We start from the raw sequence: 14,590 nt of genomic DNA on the forward strand, positions 1-14,590 counted from the left end.
CGTCCCTCTTTGCCAAGTATCCCTTTGCCCCTCGGTGAGAGAGAGCGTTTCTGAAGGAGGCTGTTAAAAATGTGTGAGGTGAGCCAATACAAGCAGTGTGTACCTCCACGCAAATGTGTTTGATTAGTCACGAGGTCACGGTGGAGTCTGGACAGGTCTAGGGTTCGGTTTGGTCAGGGTTTACGGTTGGGTTTGCATAACTTTTTGGCCGAGGGTTTGGAGTTGGGTTTGAACAGGTTTTATGCCCAGGATTTGGACATGGTTTAGGGCCACCGTTTGGACTGGTGTTAGTGTTGGGTTAGGGTTAGGACAGGGTTGAGGGTTATGGTTATCCTAGGGTTTGGATTGGTTGTAGTGTTGGGGTTGGACAGTGTTTAAGGTTGGGTTAGGGTTAGGGTGTAGTTCAAAGTTTGGACAGGGTTTAGTCCCAGGATTTGGACATGGTTTAGGGCCGGCATTTGGAACGGTTATAGTGTTGGGTTCAGACAGTGGTTAGGGGTTAGGGCAGGGTTTTGGCCTTGGGGTCGGACAGAGTTTAGAAACTGGGTTTGGACGGTGTTTAGGGTTGGGTTAGAACAGGGTGTACCTGTCGGTTCGGACATGTTTTCATGTTGGATTTTAGACAGGGTTGGTAGATCTCTGTGCAATGGTCGTACGTACATTGATATCGCACTGTAGGGCCTAGCTGTTGTGCTTATAGCTGTTGGATGAGACTTGTCCTGTTTCCCGGCTGTCCCAGGGATCCGATGTACAGCTCGCGAGTGGACCGTCAGTATCGGTGTTGCCGTGTAATTATGCGCGGCGGCACACGCGGCCGCGCCGGGTAATCTCGTTTCAAAGCCCTTGCACTTCCTGTGAACGGGCCGGCGACGCAAATGCGCTGCGGGGTTTCCCCGTCTCGGCTACGCATGTCAGCCTTTGACAAAGCGCCGCGTTCCCCCCTCGCCGTTCTCCGTGTGGAGACTCGTACGGGACGAGGGGAGCTATCAAATTAGCGTTTTATGTTTATTGGTGCGTGGGCGTGTCCGCCCAGGGAGATCCGCAGGGCCCGGGGAAGCCGAATGTTTTTGCGCCGCGGTTCTCCTCTCGCAGCCCTGACGCGACATCACGTTTCAAAACACGATTTCTGCCCCCCCCCCCCCAACCCCCACCGCCGCACACAATACAAGACACAGAAATGGTAGCCTGCATAAACACTATTTTATGTATCACTATATGAATTCCGCGACACTAATTACAATGTTCGCAAGCAGCTCCCACACTAAGTTGGCTTGGCAGCACAAAACTGCAGTCATGTAAAATTGTGGGTGTACTTAATGCCTGACAGTGTTTGTGCCCAAACTGAGGAGAATTAGAGCTGAAACCAAAAAAAAAAAAAATAAAACGAGCAAAATCACAGAGGCAGACTGACGAAAAAATCATTTCAAACGCGGAAATGACCGCTTATGGAGGGAAACGCAGCCGACTGAATGATTCGGGAGCGTTCCTGGGTGTAAAACACGGTGTGGTGACTCCGAGAGACAATCTTGATACACATACGTATATTTTTTTGGTTTTCACTGTGATCAATGTGACAACAATAACACGCTTGTGTCCCAAAGTAAACATTCCCACAGTGAATAACAGGCTGGGGTTCACGAGTGGCCCCCCCATTAGGGTGTTTACACAGGAGGGGCCCTAAAGGAGGCCTTCCTGTCCCGAAGGCTTGCTATTAGAGTTTAAACAATAATTACACGGGCAAGGCCAGCCGGTTTGGCTAGAGCGCCGATGGCCAGACTGCGCCAAATAAAATCCTCCCAAAACCTGTAAAGTGCATATCCCAGAGAGCAGTGTCCATCGCTCGCTCGCTCGCTCGCTCTCTCTCTCACACACACCTTGAGACTCCCCCTCTCGCAGACCAGGTGCTTCAGTGTATTTCTCCTCTATAGTGCTGTTTGCCTCTCGATGTACACATCCTACCCACAATTCCCCCCCCCCCCCCCCCCCCAAAGACTTGAGGCTCTCATATTACACTCTCATACAGGGTCATCATGCCACACCACTATAAAAAGCCAGTTTGGACCAGTTCTTCCATATTCGCTCTCCCCCCCGTACACACACACACACACACACACACACAACCCTACATAGGTCGTAGGTTCAAATCAATTTCAGAGGGCAAGCTAGGAAAACAAATCCATATAGTTGAATCAAATTCAGTGAATTAAAAAAAAAAAACACATAAAGGTTATGAGGCAAAGAAGTTAAGGTCTGAAGCGTAGGCTTCCGATACCTTTGGCTTCCCCGTGTCCCAGGCCAGCGGAGCAACAAAGCACCACATACATGTCAGAGGCCTTAAAAAGCACAATTAAGCTGGACCCAAGTTAATTATTAAAATGCATAATTATTGACCCCTATTTTCTATTCCCCTGGAAGTGCATTAGATATATAAACGGGGGCGGATGGAGGGAAGAGGACGTCTCTGCAGGCCTCCTAATGCACTCTGCGTTCAGTAGTTTCCTCTGGGCCCCAACATGCCTGGCTCCTGATGAACACAGCACTTAATGAGCCCTTCTTCCCAAATGAAGTATCTCTGAAACCATCAACAAGCATTACTATCAAGGGCCGGGCCGCGGCCCCCCCGGCCCCCGCCCCCTCCACCTTTCCATGTCACAGCGGGTTCCCGCAGCCGGGTCAGACGAGGGGAGCTTTGAGGGTTAACTGTCCCTCAGGGGGCTATCGCTGGGCCGGCCGGCCGGCCGGCCGGTCGGTCGGTCGTTCGCTCGCTCGACTGCTGGTGTCCCAGGCTCGCGTCTGACAGCTAGGCCCCAACACATTAGCAGCCAGTCAAGAAGAATACACTTAGTGACAATAATTAAACACACTGAGCGCTGTTTGTTTGTTTTGGGTGGACGGTCGCGGGAGGAGGCGTTTGGAGAAGAAAATAATTAAAGGAAAATATTCTTGTGTTTGCATACGATCACGGACGTAGCACGACACAGTTAGGAAAACAACAAGCTGATTAATCTCTTCCCTTTATAGTGGTGACAATGCACAGCTTCTCTGCGCACATATATTTCTAATTCCCGCAGCTCTGGCTTGGTGGGACCTTCCATGGGTCGTGCTGTGTTGGAACGCTGAACGGCACAGGGCTTCCTACGAAACCCGTACCGCTTACGGCTTAATTTTTGTCCCCCCCCCCCCCCCCCCCTTCGCACCGTCGTTGCGGTGGTGGAACGGGGCAGGTTTGGAGCGCCGCTGAAATTGTCAGGGCGTTTCTTCCGCATCCCGAATGCCAAGGACAGCTGGATTAAGGTATTAAAACAATCGCATTTCGGTCTCGAAATAGTCCGGCGCAGAACTCCTTGTCACTGGCACTCATCCGTTCAAGATCAGCCAAAGGCTGGCAAACAGCGAGCGCATCCATTCCTATGTGGGCCCAACTTCGTCACCGCGCTGCCACCGGCACCTGAGCGCCGGCTGCCAAGAACAGGAAGCCACGTGGGGATATTATAGCAGAAACCCAAACGAGTCATAATTCACGTCGTCGTGCAGAGAACCTGGCTGCCGCCCACTCCCTGGTGCAACATGGTCCAGATTACCAAGAGATATAAAAGTATAATAATATCATCAGTTGCTACAAGTGAACAGCTCTTAAACAGCTCGCTTCTAATTAGTTGCGTCAGGTTCCTAGGAAGGGCACAGAAAGATTGTAAGACACAGGTTACAATAAAGTTCAGCCTCGGCTCTATTTACAGAGGAGAATTAATAAGACCTAGAGGTGATGGAGGTGGCGGCGCTCTGAAACATTCGGGTGACTGATTTTTAATTTAATCACCGGCATTTAGTACAATTCCCAGCGAGCCGCTGTGACTCGAGTCTTTAAACACCACGACGCTCAAACACCTCCCCTCGAGTGCGGTCAAAGTCTTTCAGTCTTTTCTATTTATTTTTTTATTTATTGAGGGGGGGGCTGGGTACGGGTCAGATATTTTCAATCACTGACTCCAGACCGCTCAGCTCCAGAAAGGCAAAGACTTGCGAGCATGTGTGCACAACGCCCGTCTTGGCCTTCTGAGGAGCGTGTAAAAAAAGTCTTTAAATTCTTTAAAATTCCATTAGAGGAGTCATTGCCATCGTGAGGTTTTATCTTCTGGAGAACAACAGCGTGCTCCGCCTGCTCTGTGTTATTAACATTTCATTAGCATCCGCTGCAAATGGACAGCACCCTCTTAGACTTCGTATAAATATCTTAGATACGTCGCGCTCGGAGATGTGCGGGAAAACAAAATCCGCCCGTTGCTATTTTTGTTTACGCTTGGCCATTGGCGTCTTGCTCAAGGAGGACAAGAAACGGCTTCGAACAAATTTCTGCACGACTCGGAATGAGTGTCGCTCATTGCCTGCTCGGTGCCGAGCTACAGATCAAAAAAGCAAGTCTGTGCTTGTGGACGGAGGTAATTTCCAATTCTTGCTGAGTTATTTTGCAAATCCTCCTCTTTTTTTCCGCGTCTCTATTTCTTTCTGATTGCAGTCGGAATGCCCCTCCCTCTCCCCGCCGACTTTTGAAATCACTGAAATCACCGTGTCGAAATAACCTTTATAACCAACTTTGCTACAGGCGGATTACAACAAGTGAGCGAAAACAGCCGAGCGGCGTGTAGAGAAAGGAGGAGAAAAGGCCCCGCCGTATTAATCATAACTGACAACAATGAAGGTGAGCGCTGATGAAATGTAAGCCTCTTAGTTGAGGAGAGGCCATCTGTGGTGTCCGTGACGGCACGGCAACTCTGTGCCTGACCAACGGTTGCAAAAGCAGGAGACGTGCTGCTATCGCAACCGACACGCTGGAAGCGTCGCCATGCGTGCTCCTGACCGGATCTCAACCGCAGCATGCGTTTGGGGGGGGGGCGTGTGTGTGTGTGTGTGTGTGTGTGTGTGTGTGTGTGTGTGTGTGTGAGAGAGAGAGAGAGAGAGAGAGAGAGAAAAACATAGAGCTAACCGAGTCTGACAGCTGCCAGCACCTTGGCCACGCGGGTCAACGGGACGAAAAGTAGCTCAAGTTTTCAGGGCTTTGCAGAAGATGTTCGGGAGCAAGTGCCCACTGCAGCACCAAACGGGATTATGGGCCGCGGCCATCTGCTGCGTGGTGAGGTGAAGGCCGGGATTCAGCTCTGCTCCCTTGGTGGACGATTCAGCGTGGCTCCCGCCATCAGGGATCCGGTCCTCAGCCCCTTGACATTCACTGTGTGTGTGTGATGACTGGAGGGCAGGTCAGTGTGTGTGTGTGTGTGTGTGTGTGATGACGACTGGGGGGCAGGTAACCATGTGACACAGTATTAAAACCGTCAGGCAGGGGAACAGGGCCCCCCGGCTCCTGGCACCGGGGACGCGAGCCCCGTTGTGGCGTTTTATTGACACCGGCCCGGCTGCTAATTTGTTTTGGGTTCTGCTCGCTCTGCACCCCCCTCCCGGCAGCAGTGCCTCCATCGCACGCTACCTGTTAGCTCTGTGGTGGAGCACTTGACCTGGCGGCGTCGCTCGCTTCCAGCACTCTAATTGTCGTTTAATCACATATCAACCTGTCACTTAAAGGCCCCCTTTTTCACACGCAGGAATTTACATATTGTGTGAAACTAATTTCGATCAAAAAGCACGGCTGGCAGTCAAAGGTGTCTCTCTCTCTCTCTCTCTCTCCTCCCTTTTTCTGACTGTCTCGCCTACACTATTGCTCCTTCACACACACACACTCGCCCAGTAAGAGCAGTGGAGGAAACGACACAGGTACAATCTCCCAGAGTCCCAAGGGTGAGACCCCTCTGCCCCCCCCCCGACCCCCCTCCCCAGTGCTGGGACATGGGGATGGCTGTGGGCTCTGTCGGGATGCGCTTCAGAAGCGAACTCTGCGGGTTTGAGCTGCACTTGGGTGCCTGACATAGCCCTGCCCCCTCTCTCCCCGGAGATGCAGATGAGCGGGGATGCAGGAATCAGCCATGTCTCCTGAGACGCCCATTTTAATTACGGGGGGAGTCTTTGTTCCTCCTTCTATTGCTTTAATTGATAAAGGGGTTGCAGTGTTTAAGGGAGCTTCATTGGGGAGTGCGATGGGCAGATGCTCCATCGTGAGCTCCCTGCTCCCCACTGTGTTTTGCGATGGCTTTAACTCTGCCAGGGGTCCGATCTCTCCGGTCCCAGCAGCGTCCACGCACAACCCCCCCAACCGTGGTGAGCCTGAGTCGCCACAGGACCGGCTGGGGCTCACTTTAATTAAGGCCCGCGTCAGGGGGTTCGAGAGGCCGAGCGGGGCGGTGTCATCGCAATGGGTCAGCTTCCAGAACCCCGGGGAGGAAGTGTGCTCCGGGCCGCAGAGGGACGGCGCTCCTTCGCACCCGGGCCTCTTCTCAGCCACTTTGGCTTTGTCCGCACTTCACGTTGACTGCGATGTCTCATCACTCTGTCAACGCGTCCTCTTCCTTACTCTTCTCTTGCTTGTTTCTTTTCTTATTTGTTTTGCTGCTTTAGGTGCCAGTTCATGTGCTACGCGCCCCGCTGATCCTCCGACTCAGGAAGGAGCGCAACACTCGCAGAAAAGGGCTGAGTAACTAAGCAGGAGGACAAAGAGGGAGCAGAAGTGCGACGCGTGAGTAAGAAGTCCTGTCCTGGTCGTGGGAAGGGCCCACGGATGGAGCAGCATAGCGGAGAGCTTAGTCTCTTGTGGGTGCAGGGAGGTGGTCAAACTGCTCCCCTGGTGTCTGTCGAGCCATGTCACAGCTATGCTGTGTGTGTGTGTGTGTGTGTGTGTGTGTGTGTGTGTGTGTGCGCGCGCGCATCTGCGGCAGGAGCTCGGGTGCCGGTGGCCGTGCTGAGTGTTGTGCGACGCATCGCGACACCACCAACTTTCTTATCTTTCCCCTTTTTCCCCCCTGTGATGAGCCAAGACGTCTCAAGACTGTCAAAAGCATTTTCCAGAAAGCCGACGAGAGGGAGGAAGAAAATCTGCTGCGCGCGCGCGCACACACACACACACTCGCGAGGCTGTCAGGTAAATTAGATCTGAAAGCTGACAATTTCTGACCATATTTCCTTGATTATTTCGAACAAATGCACACCAGCCGCTCTAAGGAGATTAAAGTGACATAAAAGTCCCGAGTGGGAGGGGGGAGGGCAGCGAATCCAGGTCACCCCCATTTGTCCCTCTGCCTGACAGCAGCTATATCGCTATCCAATCCAATAAAAATCCCCCCCCAACCCGCTCCTTTTGCTTTAATTAATTTTACAGCTAGCTTGCTTAATTACTTTCAATCAAAATCCTCTTGCCATCACAAAATTAGAAATGGTTCAACTCCATTAGTCTAAATTCTTCATTTACATACACAAAGACTGTCAGCTCTTGCTAAGCAAACGGCCTGTCGCCTGATGGGGTTGTTTTTTCTTTTTTTTTTTTTTTAACCCCCCACCCTTGCAGTCGTGTTAGTTTTTGAAAGGATAAAAGTAACATAAAAATGATTCTGCATTGGAGACGGTCCTCCCTGTGCTACGCTTAGGTTGGCAAACAGACTCGGTGCCTGCTGTCCGGGGGGTGGTGCTGGGGTCGTGGGGGGGGGGCAATAGGGTGAGAGAACCAAGACGGATTCATCTGGTCGCGGCGACATTGGCTCATCCGACTAAAACTGTACATCCAGGGGAGGGGTACAATTATGGGTATCATTTGAAGCAAGACTGAGCATGCTTGTCAATGGATGGTTACTGGTCTTTTTGCACGGTTACCTATTTGCCCCACAAAGGACAAGATGCGGATTATGGTGCGACACGGCGTGTTGTGCGGCTGCCTGTGAGCAGCGTCCGTGGGGGGGGGGGGGCCCGTTTTCGGAGGCCTGCACATCAGCAGGAATTAAGGACATGCAGATACAGTCCGGGGGCAGTCGCAAATGACCTCCCCTCCCGCCCCCGAAACCCTCTGGCGCGGAGGAGCCAAAATGCACTTTCACGGCCGGCGCCCTCGTTTCCAGTCCAAGGTGTGGCCGCGAATAGGTACGTGGTCACACAGTAGATGACGATGTTTTACCAGGTTTACTCACAGGAGATGTGATCCACTGCCCACTACAGTGGTTATCGTGCCTCTCTGATGTGCCTCCAGCAGGGAGGGTTAGGTGTAAGTTTGGGAGAGAGGTTCTGGAGCTGGGAAACAGTGGTGGTGAGCAAGGCCTGCTGCGATGCCCCCAGTAGGGTGTGTTCTGGGCCTGACCTGTCCCTGCTCTCCATGTCGCCCCCTACGCTACCCTGCCCTTTTTAACCATTCCCCATTAACGCTGTTAATTATCCAAATCCATCATTCTTGGGGTAAATTAAGACTGCCTCTTTAATTCAATTTAATAGGATAATTTCCAACTCACACTCACCAGCACATCTCCCCCCCCCTCACCCGACCATCGCAGCGCTCCCCCGGACTTGGGGGGGGGGTGGATGTCAGGTTAGCGGTACAGGGAATGAACCCTGTTGCTGAAAGGGGCCCTTGTCTGCAGCAGCAGCTCTCCCGCCCACCGCCGCCCTCCACCACCCACCTACTAGTCTTGCTCACTTGGGCTTGGATAATCCTGTCAGATCCCACCTCGCCGAGTCGCACCCAGCACCCCCCCCAACTCCCACCGCCCCGATTAAGTGGCCTGCTGAGTTCTCACTGCCCCGCATCTCGCTCTTTTCCTGCTCCCGTCTCCCCTCAGGCCAAATCTCCGCTGCGAGCCCCCCTGGCACGCTTCTCTATTCCACTGTTCGCCAGCCCTTCCCACAATGCATTTCGGTCACCGTTCAGTAGGGCACGCCACGCTTCACTAGAAAATAGGACATAAAGCAATTGTTTGAGTAAAATGATCAATTCCCACCGGAATTTTACTGAAAAGTATTTCCCCGAAAATAATTGATTCGTCAGTTCATTCACGAGTCCTTAACCTAAATTTAAGTCTGTAACCGTAAAAACTATAAAAATGGGTACATAGTGATGCCAAGAGCTCTTTTCACGAAGCATGTATTTACCACAGTAGGGTAAGTTTTAGCATTCCCATCTCAAAAGGTACAAACCAGAAATACAGATCATGTCTGAACCAGTGAACTCTGAAATGCTCCGTATATCGTGCCATATTTTTATGACTGCACAAAAACAGTTTAATATTGTCTCCTGCTCTTCCAATTACCCAGGGAAAGAGTATATTTACCCCCGTCCCCCTCGCAGACAAAACCCCCCAGCTCAAACTCCCCATGCGTTGGAAGCGCTGCCTTTAAATTTCCCAGACGTTCATTGTTTGGCTCTTTGGGATGGACTCTGGGAGAGTTTGAAATGATTTTAGCCGTGATTTAATTTTGCTTGTTAAACAGTGATGTCAGCACAATGGAAGAGCAGACTCTAAATCCACCGCATTCACCCAAAATGCAAAGATGAGATAATCACGGGTGACGTCTGCGAAAACACTTATTATATTCGCCCATCGCCTGGCTCAAGCTGCTAAAACTAATCAGTGTTATTCCCTATTTTTCTGAGAAGAAAAAAAAAATTCCGAGAACTTTTTTTGGGAAAACGGCGCTTCCTTTAAAGACACAGTGACACGTTGTTTTGACTGTGGCTCTGTGGCACAAAAAGGGCACTGGGGTAGAAGTGTCTCCTTTGTTACAGCTACCCGTCCAACAATACGGGCCACAATTACAAATAACGTGCAAAATGAGGAAGCTGCCGACTGGAGCGCTCACTGCTTCGAATTATATCCAAATTTGAACAAGCGTTAACATATTGCTCTTCTCTGTTAACTGTGAACTTAGTGAAAATTGTTTCTGTAAAGACAGGAAAGCATACGATAGGCAAAGGCCAGAGGGATTTGGTGTTCAACAGACAACATGACAGAAGTGCAAAACACAAAGATAAAACATGTGGCCAAAAGCTGAATCCTACACCTGGAATGAAAAAGGCAGAGACATGAAAAGTATGAGTCGCTCAGAGTGATTCTTGACAGGAAAGAAAGAAAATGCACTTAAAACACTTTGTGTACTTCGAGTTTCAGCCTTACAAGTTTAAAATGTTTGATTTGGCCTCGACTGCGGGAATCACAAAATCCATACTCAGACTCCTGTATTTCGTTTTTCAAGAGAAAGGGGGTAATTTTTCTGGAAGAGTAACTTTGCATACTTATTTGCATACATGGAAAATGAGCCACACGTTACGTTTTCAGCTCGTCCAGAAGGCATTTTGGTTCCTTGGGTGTACTGGCATGCTGCATGAGCTTGCAAGAAAGTTCAGATGTGGGGCACGATTCCTCCACATGTCAATTAACCGGTGCTGAGGACAGCTCGCGAGGCTCTCCGGCACAGACGCAGATGTGAAGCTTACGGGGACGTCGCCATCGTGCGGTCACTTCTTCCTCCGGTGCACCAGGGGGCACCGTAGAGAAGAGCTAGAGAACAGAGCTTGGCACTCTGCAGAGTCCGTGCGAGCACCAAGATGAGCCACTGAAATTATGAGGTTACGTTGTTATAGCTCCCCCCGCCCCCCAGATGCAGGCGAGTAGGAGTGAGAACACAGGAGCTATCAATTCAGACAGGATCGCTTCATGGATGTGGCCGCACTTTAAACCCCAGTTATTAAAGCACTAATCTCTTAAACATGGCAATGTTAGCACTTTTGCCACGATTAATAAAACAAGACTGCAGAGTGCTGCGTCTGCTGTTTTGTTGCCCTGGGTTATTTTTTTTCGTTTGTATTTTTAGTTGTTGTTTTTTATCTTTCCTGAACCAACATTTGCCCAATTAGCATGTGCATTGTGAATTATTAACTTCTCTGAAAAAGACTACAGTTCCGCTGGATCTAACTTTTTGTTCTGTGTTGTTGTAGTTTACAACACAAAAGTTAACTTTCGTGAGTTCTGAAATTAATGGAGCGATTCGCCTGGCACAGCCCTACAACATGCAGTCGCCAGTTCTTCATTGAGATCTCTTTGGAGTGGAGTATGGAGCTCAGATGTTCTACAACAGCCTGGCAGGCAGCCCTGCTGGTGGACTGGAAGGCAAGTCAGCGTCCAAGCAGCTAAGAGCTCGACCTAGAAGGCAACCAAAGAGGGCGTACTAGCTTACTAGGCCTATAAACCGCTCAAGAAGGCAATCTAGTTTGTTAAGGTTGGAATCCACAAAAGAAACCAACCTAGTTTAGGTTAGAAACCACTCAAGAAGACAACCTAGTTTGTTCAGCTTGCAAACCACCCCAGAAATCAAACTAGTTCGTTAGTGTTGGTTGGCTTCTTGGGTGCCTTCTAAGTTAGGGTTAGAAACCACCCAAGTCAACCTAGTTTGTTAGGGTTAGCAAGAACCCTAAAAGAAATTCCTTGGAAGATGTTGCCTTAAAACAAGAAAGGCGCTTCTAAACTTGTAAACGAATCCCCTCTTCGAGCCATTAGAAGGTCACAAAGCCTGAGATGGAAATGACATTTTTCGAAAATGCAATTTCGTGAAGAGCTATACCTGTTGGCCCAACAGTACGGCTGCTTATTTGCTCAGCAAGAGCTGCACCTATTGGTCCAAAACGATCCCATGGGCAGCTTAGAAGATGTTACTGTAGCTTTGGGTGTACATGTCTGGTACCAGTAATGCGTGACACTATCCATTGTGACGAAGCTGAGGCACAAATAATACAGGAGATACAGGATGATGCAAAGCAACATGGGTGAGAAGAGGGGGAGGGGGCTCTGAGGACGTGATTTATCTGAGCTTGATTGCGTGTTAATCGAGGTTACGTGTATTAAGTGGAATCTAATTGGAACAGACACTGCCGGTCTGACAGATCGACATGATGCAGATGGATTGAGAGCGAGGGGGAGGGAGGCAGAGGGAGCGAGGGACGCGAAAAGGGGAAGCGGGCACAGAAATCCAGAAGGGTTCAGCGGAACAAAAGCCAGGAGAGAGTCCTTCCCTTCCGAAAGACTGGAGGGGTTCGAAACAGTGCAGATTACCGCCGAGGCGAAAAATTACACTCGTGCTACGTGTTATTTTCCCCCTTTATTTCATTTGGTCATATCTGTAGTGCTGCTATTCACAAAAATGTGTATTGTGACACACAAAGGCGATAGCGATAGTCATAATTAGCAGTGCTTGTGCACACGCTGTGCTTCCAGTGATAGTAACGATTACGTTGGAGGGTGTCGAGGTTCGGAGAGGGTTTGAAGAGGCAGCCGAGGTGGTTGTTGTGTTTAACCCCATTGAAGACCCTCGCCGCTGGGGTCATGTGTGAGTGAGCGCAGCCCAGGAATCTGCTGCCCTCAGCTGCAGTTGCCACAAACGTTCATTTCTGCTTTACTGAAAAGGGGGGGAAAGAAAGGATCTGTTCCACAAACAGCGCCGGGCAGCTGCTCGCACATTTCTCACCTCAAAGAGCAACTGCCTGTCCCGCTACCCCTTTTTTTCCCCTTGCCCTCTCTCCTTTCTTTCTTTCTATCCTTGACTCGAGGAGACAACTGTTTCTAAGGCCCTAGCTCCAAATCCACGGCATTTCGCTCTTGGCTACAGCGCTTTTACAGCGTTGGTGGGGGGGGGAGAAGAGGCAAGAGGTGCACCTGTTAAGCTAAACAACTGGAGTCTGAAATGCCATCCTAATATTTAGAAAATTACATCAGCGACAGAGAGGGGGAGATAGCGAGTGTTGCTGGTGGGGGCAGGCAGCCACGAGAGTGCGAGAGAAAGGGCGCTACTTTTGTGTGGGGGCGATCCAGCTTCCAGCGGAGGCTATTAAAGATACCGAAGTTTGGCGAAGTAGCGAATGTTTAATTCAGAAACGGTGGCGCGCGGCAGCCGTGCTCCCCTCACCCGCTTCCACGATGGTTCAGGACGCCAGTGACATTCGCTGTCAGCTTTAATCACGGCGGCGCCCATTAACAGCTTTGCTCAGTTCTACATTATTAACAGTGTCACACAGCCCGGGTTTCGCTGTCCCCAGCCGGACCCGTCCTCCCCCTCCCACCCGGAAGCGCCACGCGGGACGATCCGCCACCGTGGCTGCGGATCCACGTCTGCTCGCAACACATTTCCCTGCGTGGCGCCTTGGAGGTTTATGGTTCTGCGCTGCAGTATCGCGCTCAATACCAAAGTCCCCAGCTGTAATCTGTGACACAATAAAAGAGTGACCTCACCGAGGAACCACCACGAAAGCGTCCTCTTCTCAGGCAGATATGTAAGCAAATTGACCGAAAAGGCAGCCAGCCCCAAAGCCTACTGCTTTTCGCATTTATTGTGCTTGAACTCTGCCGAAATAAATATTTCAGGTGTTCAGAGGGGGACGCAATACGGCCACCGTTTGCATCCTGACCTTTAGATAAATATGAAAAAGCCTTTAGGAGATGCGAACAGCTGGCTTCAGCAGCGTGATGTCAGTGTTCAAAAGCAAGGTCTTCCCGAACACATGAGAGGGCAGCAGCGCCGAGGGCATCGGAGTTCAGAGTGTAAAATGATAACTGTTTTCTCTCGCAACGCTGGCACCGAGCAGTCAGGCCACAATCTGCCTTTTCAGTTTTAACTCGCTACACATACAGTGCGAGAGCCGATATATAAATACAGGATCCAGGCAGGCGGGGCTGACATCCTTTCGCGGAGTTACGCTAAAGCACCGGAAAGTTCGCTCGTCAAGGCACGCTGATGGAAATCACTGGCGACACACTCCCGTCATCCTGCCCAGCGAAGGGAGTGACTTTGGACATCTCTGATCTGATCCATCCTGACTGTTACACTAATGGCATTAATAAGGACAAAATTACTATTTTGAAACACTGAAAAATCGGGCCCTCCTATTCTCAGAGACCGTCTCGCAAAGCACGAGCATGACCCCCCCCCCCCCCCCCACAGCATACCTCCCAGCCACACGCACACACACGGGCAGACACTTCCCGAGCCAAGCTGAGTGTTCTGTACTCGGTGTATACTTAGTATACCAGCCTGGTATGTCATGGAAATTGACTACAACGCTTTGCGGGGTCAGAAAATGATGGCACTTGAAACTGGACCCACGCTATTTTTAATGGCTTGATTGAGATATGAACTCATCTGCTTCTGGCCACATGAGCCAGGGCAAATATGTGAACCTCAGGATTTTCTTAAAATTATTTACCCCTGAGAAACCCAAAAAGTCATAAAACATAACAAATATAATAAACTAGTATAGTAACAATAATACCACCTCAGTCACCATAAACACGAGTATTCTGAAATAATAATATAGGCTAAAATGATGAGAAATATTGAGCGAAATGATGAAAACAGCACCCAGAGCGCGTTACACCAGTAAACATGTGCGGGGGCCCCAGGCAGCTCTCTGGTTGCTAAGACATGAACAGGTGGACACGACACAAAGCCAAGGGAGTGTCGCTGCTCCTCGGTGCCAACTCAGCCCTTTCCCTGCATTGATCCCAGCCCTGCCAGGTGGCCCAGGTAAGCCTGCTCTAACGCTGTGTGGGCCACCCTTCAGCGTGCCGGGGGGGGGGGGGGGGGGAGTCGGCCGCTGGACCAGCCACCCGAAGCAGGAAGAGCTCTTACACCATAAACCGTCACGCTGCTTTACTCTGTTTGATCATTACTGACACAGGTCCTCTGG

General features: G+C 50.5%; 1 protein-coding gene and 1 long non-coding RNA gene across 3 annotated transcripts in view; one reads left to right on the top strand and one right to left on the bottom strand.

Annotated features, from left to right (window-relative positions):
• The window catches only part of casz1 (castor zinc finger 1), a 203,137-nt gene that overhangs the window by 53,686 nt on the left and 134,861 nt on the right, over nt 1-14,590 (bottom strand). The gene's annotated exons all lie outside the window — the stretch shown is intronic.
• LOC108923269 (uncharacterized) overlaps nt 1-14,590 on the top strand; it is a 42,119-nt gene that overhangs the window by 23,145 nt on the left and 4,384 nt on the right. Inside the window, exon 3 of the long non-coding RNA XR_001965212.2 lies at nt 6,502-6,619. This is a non-coding gene — a long non-coding RNA (uncharacterized LOC108923269). The remainder of the gene's footprint in view (nt 1-6,501; nt 6,620-14,590) is intronic.

This window comes from Scleropages formosus, chromosome 2 (assembly GCF_900964775.1).
Source record: "Scleropages formosus chromosome 2, fSclFor1.1, whole genome shotgun sequence".
Taxonomy (NCBI): Eukaryota; Metazoa; Chordata; class Actinopteri; order Osteoglossiformes; family Osteoglossidae; genus Scleropages; species Scleropages formosus.